The following is an 8,478-nucleotide window of genomic DNA, read 5'->3' as shown; positions in this document are numbered from 1 at the left end:
TCAGGTGCATAGTGTAAGGAGTATTATGAGCCTCATAAAAGATTTCTTACTTGATCTCCTCATCATCAGGCATGCATAACCTACCCTTGAAACCCAACACTCCATCCTCCAAGATGTGAAACCCTGGTCGCATGTCTTTCGTAGTCTCATGCACCCATCGTTGGATCCACGGATCTGCGAGCTGTCCCCATTTGATCGCTTCCATGATCGTGGGTTTCACGGATAACTTTGCCAATCTTCCCACTTCTATCTCCAAATCCAATTTGGATATATCTGTTTGTAGTTCTTGGGGTATTTCTTTCACCGAAATTACATAAGCCATTGGTTGCTGACTCAACGCATCAGCTACTTTATTAGCCTTTCCTGGGTGGTACAATATATCACAATCATAATCGTTAAATAATTCCAACCACCTCCGTTGTCTCATGTTTAATTCCTTCTGGGTGAAGAAATATTTTAGACTTTTGTGATCTGTGTATATTTCATAGTTGATCCCATAGAGATAGTGTCTCCAGATCTTCAATACGAACACTATCGCTGCTAACTCCAAGTCATGAGTTGGATAGTTTTTCTCGTAATCTTTCAGTTGTCAGGAGACATATGCGATCACTTTTTCGTGTTGCATTAATACAGCTTCGAGTCCTGACCTGATGCATCACTATAAATGGCATAACCATTTATGCCTTTTGGGATGGTGAGCACTGGCGCAGTTGTTAATTTGGTTTCTAACTCTTGAAAACTTTGTTTGCACTTGTCTTTCCACTCAAACATGATGTCCTTCCGGGTCAATGCAGTCATAAGCGTAGCTATTTTGGAGAAACCCTCCACAAAACTCCTGTAATACCCTGCCAGACCCAAGAAACTACGGACCTCTTGTGTGTTCTTTAGGGCTTTCCATTGTTTCATAGCCTCGATTTTGGCTGGATCGACTGCAATCCCGTCTTCTGACACCACGTGTCCTAGAAAACTCACTTGAGTCAACTAGAATTCGCACTTGGAGAACTTGGCGTACAAATTTTTCTCATGCAATCGCTATAAGATGAGTTTTAGTTGTTGACCGTGTTCTCCCTGGTTTCATGAGTATACGAGTATATCGTCTATAAACAAGATCACAAATTTGTCTAGACACTCACCGAGTACCCTATGCATAGGATCCATGAATGCCGTGGGTGCATTGGTGAGTCCAAAAGACATCACCATGAACTCATAGTTTCCATACCGAGTTTGAAATACGGTCTTGGGAATATCTTATTCCTTGACCTTCAACCGGTGGTATCCAGATCTCAAGTCGATCTTCGAGAATACAGATGCTCCCCACAGTTGATCAATTAGATCATCAATTCTGGGCAGCGGGTATCGGTTCTTGATCATCACTTTGTTTAGTTCGTGGTAGTCTATACACTTTCTCATGGATTCGTCTTTCTTTTTCATGAATAGTACCGGGGCTCCCCAAGGAGAATGACTTGGTCATATAAATCCTTTATCTAGGTAGTCTTGTAATTGCGCTTGCAATTCTTTGAGCTCTGCCTATGCCATCTGGTACGGTGCCTTTGAAATAGGTGTGGTTCCTAGAATTAACTCGATCTCAAACTCAACTTCCCGATCTGGGGGTAGCCCTGGAAAATCTCAGGAAACACTTCCAGAAATTTGCACACCACTGCTACCTCAGTTGGTGGTAGCTTAGACTCCCTATCCTTGTCTATTACGTTCGCCAGGTAGCCGATACATCAATCGCCCAGTAATTTCCTAGCCTTCATCATGGAGATTATAGCAAAATTATTCTCGTGGACTGTGCCTTGGAACACGAACGGTTCTTCACCAGATGGTTTAAAAGTTACCTATCTTCATTTGCAATTCACCACTGCCCCGTATTTGGTTAGCCAATCCATACAAAAAATAACACCGTACTCATGTAAATCTAAAACTAGCAAATCCACGGTCAACTCCCGACCTTCTACCCAGCTATTACGACTCTAACCCAAGACCGTACCATCATATCCTCCCCTGAAGGTAAGGATACACCACATACATTTTCCATAGGCTTAGGCTTCTTATCTATCTTATCAACATAAGATTCAGCAATAAAAGAATGGGATGCACCAATGTCCATCAATGCATATGCTGCGTTATTAGCCACAGGAAACTGACCTGACACCATGTCGAAAGTCCATGCTCCTTTATCACCCTGGGTGAGTGCATAGACTCACGATGCAGTTCCTACTGGCTTTGGTTGGTCATTTCCTCCCTTTTAACTATGAGTCAGGCAGTGCCTGGAGAAATGACTTGGCTTTCCACAGGTGAAGAAGTTGTTGTTGTTGCACTCGCCTAGGTGGCGCCGATTGCATTTGTTGCACTACGGCCAATAGTTGTTTTCTCTCCTTAGCTGCTTGTTAATGTTCGATCTTCGGCTTGGTGGATCCATCCTTCATTTATTATTTCCACCATTAGGAAACTGAGAGTTTCCTGGAGTATTGGTCTTCCCCATACTTTGATTGCCTCTGGCTGCAACCCTCCCAGAAGATCCGCTCTATTTGTTAGAGTATCTTCCTCGGTCATTCGGAACATATGCTCATTCTTCAGCTCTGTAGGGCTCCTTCTTTTCTTGTACTTACCAGGATTCTTGGCGGATTGCTCGCTCTACGACTTCATCATATGTGTTCAGGCTGGTCATCTCCATGTCCATGAACTAAGCTATCTCTCTTTTCAACCCCTTCATGAATTTGCGTACTCGGTTGGCTTCAGTGTGTACCAAATATGGAGCAGATCTTGAGAGTTGGTCAAACTTGCACATGTACTCCTGTACACTAGATGACCCTTGGACTAGGTGGGCGAACTAAACCACCTTCTGATATATCACTGTCTGGTTGTAGTACTTGGCATTGAATAGTGTCAGCAATTTCGCCCATTCTATCTGTACAACATCATGCCCCTTCATAGCAATACCCCACCAAATGCGGGCATCCTTCCTCAACATATACACCGCACATATTACTTTTTCCCTTTCAGTAGCCGCCACAAAGTCAAAGATTCTCTCCAGCACGCTGACCCATTCTTCTGCCATCAGGGGGTCCGAAGTTCCTTCGAACACATGTGGATTTTGCCTGCTAAACCGTTCTGAGATCGGTTTCAGTTGTTCTATTCTAAATGCACCAGCTGGTGGGTTTGTTCCAACCAGTGAGTCTTCTTGCGCCGAGAATTCCTGTTGCTCTAGAACGTCTTCCCGAGGTGCTGAGGGTGCGGGGTTGTGTGGTGCTTCCAAGAATCTCTGCATCAATGTCTCGAACATCTGAGCATTTGTCGCATTTTGTTCCTGCACAGTCCTTCTCAGATCCTCTATTTGAGTTTCCAGATTTGGTTCCGGCTATGCTCTTTTTCCTTGGCCTCAACCCCTTCCTCTGCCTCAGCCACGACCTACATCTTAATCAACAGCCGCTCGCTCAGCTGGGTTTGGTGGATTAACAGCTTGACCTCCCCTGGCTCTAGTGTTAGGCACCATCGTGAGTCTCTATACAACAATGTTTAAAACCTTTTAGTTTACAAGTTTCCCGGACACAAGGAAAAGGAAATAAAATCATGACGATTCAACTCAAAACAGGTAGTCATGAAATTCAAGGCAATAACCTAGCAATACAAAATGATCATGATAGATCATGCCATACAATTTTAGTTAGCAGAATGATAAATACAAAAGAAGAGAACCCTAACTACACGTTGGGTTTTTACAACCGTCTGCTACAACTACACAAAAGCCTTACAATCTAGTAGGTCTACAAGATCTTTACAAAAAGTATCAACAAGACCCTCGCAGAATAACCTAATCTAGGTCTTCTATCAGCATGTCTAACTCTACGTTAGTATCCTCATCCGTCTACTCGGGATCCTCCTCAGGTTCTACCGTCCAGCCTCGAGATATGCTATCAACCATGGAGATAGGCCAATCCATGTCCCAAACACCAGCTCCAAAGATTCCATATAACTTTGTTTTACTGCGAACTATTTAAATTTGTTCCCTGAAATCTTAATCCTCTCGTACTATTACAATATTGTAGTCACAATAATGAACTTCAGAGAATTTTTTGATATTCATATAATATTATTGTAATAATAATAAACAATAAAATGAATTTTAAAATAAAATATTTGGCCACTAACTAGTTTGGTTGGTGTTTTCATGTTGTACCTCAACCTTACACGTGGCTTGAAGTGTAACAACCTTCCAAACATACAAGACCAAATCATGCGAAAATTTACAACTTTTTAATTTTAACTCATCGTACCAAAAATCCATATAAAAAAACTTTTAAAAGATTGTGTGCGCACACTTTTAGTATAGTAAACAAAAATACAACCACTCTTCCACAAAGTTATAACAAAACAATTATCCCAAAAGAAATAATAGCTTCCAGCTTTTTCTTTTCAAAATGATGATCCATCAAACACCTCCCCAGGTCAAACCACATGTACATATCCACAAGCAGACTCCGACGCTCACTGCTCCACTTTTCTTTTGCACTTACCTACAACATGAAACAACTAGGTAAGTGTTGAGTCTAGTTTTATGTTGAGTTTAGGTTATATTTTAGGTATTTTTTATTAATCTTTTTAGTTGTTATTGAAGTATTAGGCATTGCTTTAACTCTTTTTTTTCAGGTTTTAGCTTATAAATAAAGGAAAAGAACAATTGGAGCATATTGGAAGAAAAATGATGAAAAATTGGCTTTTTGGTGTTTATTCCGTGAAAAGATGAATCCTCAAGCAATTTTATGGTTTCGGTGAATTTTCGGAACCAAAATCACAAAAATTTAAGAAATTATTAAGGGTCGCGGCGCTATGATGCTGAATTGCGGCTCGGTACAAGGCAGAAAACCTGTATTTTAGAAAATTGACATGAGTCACGGCGCACCTAACATCCACGAAAAGCCAAAATTAACACGAGTCACGGCGCTTGAAAGGTTAGGCTGCAGCCCACATTGCTTCTGAAGAAAAAAATTAGGTTTTAAACCTAATTTTGAGAGGGGACTAGGGGAGGATGATTTTGAGAGCAAGGAATACATCGTGGAGCATCTCCATTCACTCTCTAGAGTTCTTTTTCTTTTACCTTAGAATTATATGTTATTTTTCATTGTTGTTTATGTTTAGAATAATGATTATGAAATAAATTTGTTTCTAGGGTTTTTAATGTAATCACTTGGATCTTTGTTATTTTCTATGAGGATTTCATGATTCCTTCTTCACTTCTATTCTAAATTATTTGATCTATTCTTAATGCTTCTAAATGCTTGATCACCATTTGCATGATTTATGATTTTCATTCGAACTCTAAAAAAGTGAGAATTGATTATGCTATGATTGAATAATCACAATTTTCATATTGGATGAAAATACCTATATGAATTGTAGTTTAAGGATTATTGTGTTCAATGCCTTTTATGTGTTGGAATTTATCACAGGAATGTAGAAAATTCACATGTAAATTGAGTTCTTTGTTTCTTGAAAAAGAGTAAGAATCATTTTTGTTAATCCGTTATTAGTTTAGGAAGAATAATTGTGAAGTCCGATTAGCGAAATAATAAAGTGAATAGTTGATGAAATTAAAATCCCTAGTACTTTATTTTTGAAGTTTTTACAATTATTTTCTTTCTTTCATAGTGTTATTTTATGTTATTTTCTTTTATTATTTTAATATTTTTTAAACTAATTTATTGTTGACCAAATAGAAATAGAAAATTAATTTGTTGGTAATTAGTAAATCAACTTGTGTTGATTATGTATACTTTCTTATCAATTTTATCAACCAAGTTTTTGGCGCTGTTGTCGGGGATTGATTTTTATTAATATCAATACAGTTAATTTTTATTCTAATTTGGTTTTTCTGTGTTAATTGTCTCTAACTGTTGTGTTTGAGAATCTTAATTTCAGGTGCCAATTGGTATATGTGACGTCAAGGGGCTGACAATCTTTTGCCCATTAATATTGAAATTGAGAGGACTTGCAGACATAACAGAAAGCAGAAATGGTTAGCAGTGATGGCCCAACATCAGGGCAATGGCTTGAATGGGGACGCTGCTGAGCCAACAATTCGCACACTCAGAGACTATGTACTCCCCGCTATTACTGGAGTACAATCATGCATCCAACTACTGGCAGTTGCAACTAATAATTTTGAAATTAAGCTGTTGATTCTGCAAATGGTCCAGTCTACTTTCCAGTTTGGTGGACTCCCTACAGAGGATCCCAATACACACATAGCCAATTTCCTGGAGCTGTGTGGAACTTCTAAATATAATGGGGTCACCAACGATGCTATTAGACTGAGATTGTTCCCATTCTCACTGTGGGATAAAGCTTAAAGTTAGTTGAACTCTCTTCAAGCCAACTCAATCACTACACGGGAAGCATTAGCTCTGAAATTTCTTGCTAAATTTTTCCCTCCATCCAAGGCTGCAAAGTTAAGAGGGGATATTAATAACTTCTCTCAATTTTATGGAGAGTCTCTTTATGATGCATGGGAGAGGTTTAAGGAGCTTTTGAGGAAGTGTCCTCATCATGGGATTGAAAAATGGATGCCAGTCCATAATTTTTACAGCGGTTTGTGTGGGACAACTCAGACCATTTTTGACGCTGCAGCAGGTGGTGCTTTCATGAGCAAGAATGTTGATGAGGCTTATGAATTGCTTGAAGAAATGGCCATGAATAACTATCAGTGGCCTAGTGAACAAGATAGAATTAAGAAGGTAGCTGGTATGCATGAGCTGGATGCTTTAACCGCTCTCACTGCTCAGGTTGCATCATTGACCAAGCAACTGCAAAAAAATTCTATGTCCACTTAAGTCATGCAAATCCAAGCGGTATGTCATAATTGTGGTGGTCCTCACCCATTTGAGCAGTGCATGGTAGTTGAGATGAACAACTCCATTCCCATAGAACAGGTGAATATGATGGGAAATTTCAATAGGCAAGCTAATAATCCATTCTCCAACCTGTTCAATCAAGGGTGGAGAAATCAGCCTAATTTTGCATGGAGAAATAATCAAGGTCCTCAACAAATTCAGAAGCCTATGCTTCAAGCTCCACCTCAAGCACCATTACAACCACCAATACTACATGTTGCTCAAGAGAAGACAAATGAGTTACAAGCTGCACTGTTAACTCTGACCAACTCTCAATCTTAATTTTTGACAGAAACTCGCTCATCCATCAAGAATCTTGAGATGAAAGTTGGTCAATTGGCAAATATGTTACAAAGTAAGCCTCAAGGAAATTTTCCAAGTAATACAGAGGTGAATCCTAAAGAGTAGTGCAATGCAATCTCTTTGAGGAGTGAGAAGAAGTTGGAAGAGCCAGTCAATAAGTCTATACCTGCACCAAAAGTTTATGTTGAGAATGAGGGTAAGGTAGAAGAAGAGGTTATTGAAGACCTTGAGAAGAAGCAGTCACTAGTGAGTTATGATCACCACATCAAGATTCCATATCCTCAGCGACTTCAAAAGAATACACTTGACAAGAAGTTTTCGAAGTTTCTAGACATTTTTCAAAAACTTCACATTAACATACCTTTTTCCTGAGGCACTTGAACAAATGTCAAGTTATGTGAAGTTTATGAAGGAAATCTTGTCAAAGAAAAAGAAGTTGGAGGATTATGAGATAGTGACGCTTACTGAGGAGTGTAGTGCTATTTTGCAGAAGGAACTACCTCCCAAGCTTAAGGATCCGGGTAGTTTTGCGATTCCTTGCTCAATAGGAGATACTGTTATGACCAAGGCCTTATGTGATTTAGGGGTTAGTGATTTAATGCCTTTATTTATTTTTTGGAAGCAGAAATTGGGAGAAGCTCGCCCCACTATGGTGTCCTTACAAATGGCAGACCGCTCTGTTAAGCAACCTCGTGGAGTAATTGAGGATGTCTTAGTTAAGGTTGGTAAATTTATCTTCCTTGCTGATTTTATTATTCTAGATATGGAGGAACATGCAAACATTCCCATTATTTTGGGAAGACCATTCTTAGCCACAGGGAGAGCACTAATTGATGTACAGAAGGGGGAGTTGAAGCTGCGAGTGCAAAACAAAGAGGTAACACTTAATGTTTTTGCAACAACTGATATTCCAACTTATTTTAGAGTGGATGTGGTATGTAGTGGTGGTAGTAATTTGGAAACCACCTACAGAAAAACCAATGCTGAAATTGGTAGTCAAACAGTTCATCATTGTTTGAAGGCTCGAAGGCTACACGAGCGGTGGAAGGCTCCAATGATTAGCAACATCAAAAGACGAGTTTTTGCTTATGACACTATGGCTCTAAAGGATGAGCAGGGTGGACTTGACCCGAGTTGAAGTTTAATGAAGGAAGTGAGCGTCCAGCTAGAGACGTTAAATAAAGCACTTTTGGGAGGCAACCCAACGTTATTTTTAATTCGAGTTTTTATGTGTTTGTAATTTTTATTTTCTATTAAACTCTTTTTAATTTTTTTTTCTTAGGTT

At 39.4% G+C, this 8,478-nt stretch overlaps 1 non-coding gene across 1 annotated transcript; it reads right to left on the bottom strand.

The window, feature by feature from the left end:
* Positions 1-6,446: 6,446 nt before the first annotated feature.
* On the bottom strand, positions 6,447-6,553 carry LOC133828212 (small nucleolar RNA R71). Its single transcript, XR_009890845.1, has one exon. It is a non-coding gene; the product is annotated as a small nucleolar RNA R71 (small nucleolar RNA).
* Positions 6,554-8,478: the final 1,925 nt, after the last annotated feature.

Source organism: Humulus lupulus, chromosome 3 (genome assembly GCF_963169125.1).
Source record: "Humulus lupulus chromosome 3, drHumLupu1.1, whole genome shotgun sequence".
NCBI lineage: Eukaryota > Viridiplantae > Streptophyta > Magnoliopsida > Rosales > Cannabaceae > Humulus > Humulus lupulus.
The sequence above is the reverse complement of the archived record's forward strand: the minus strand, read 5'-3'. Positions and strand labels throughout refer to the sequence as shown.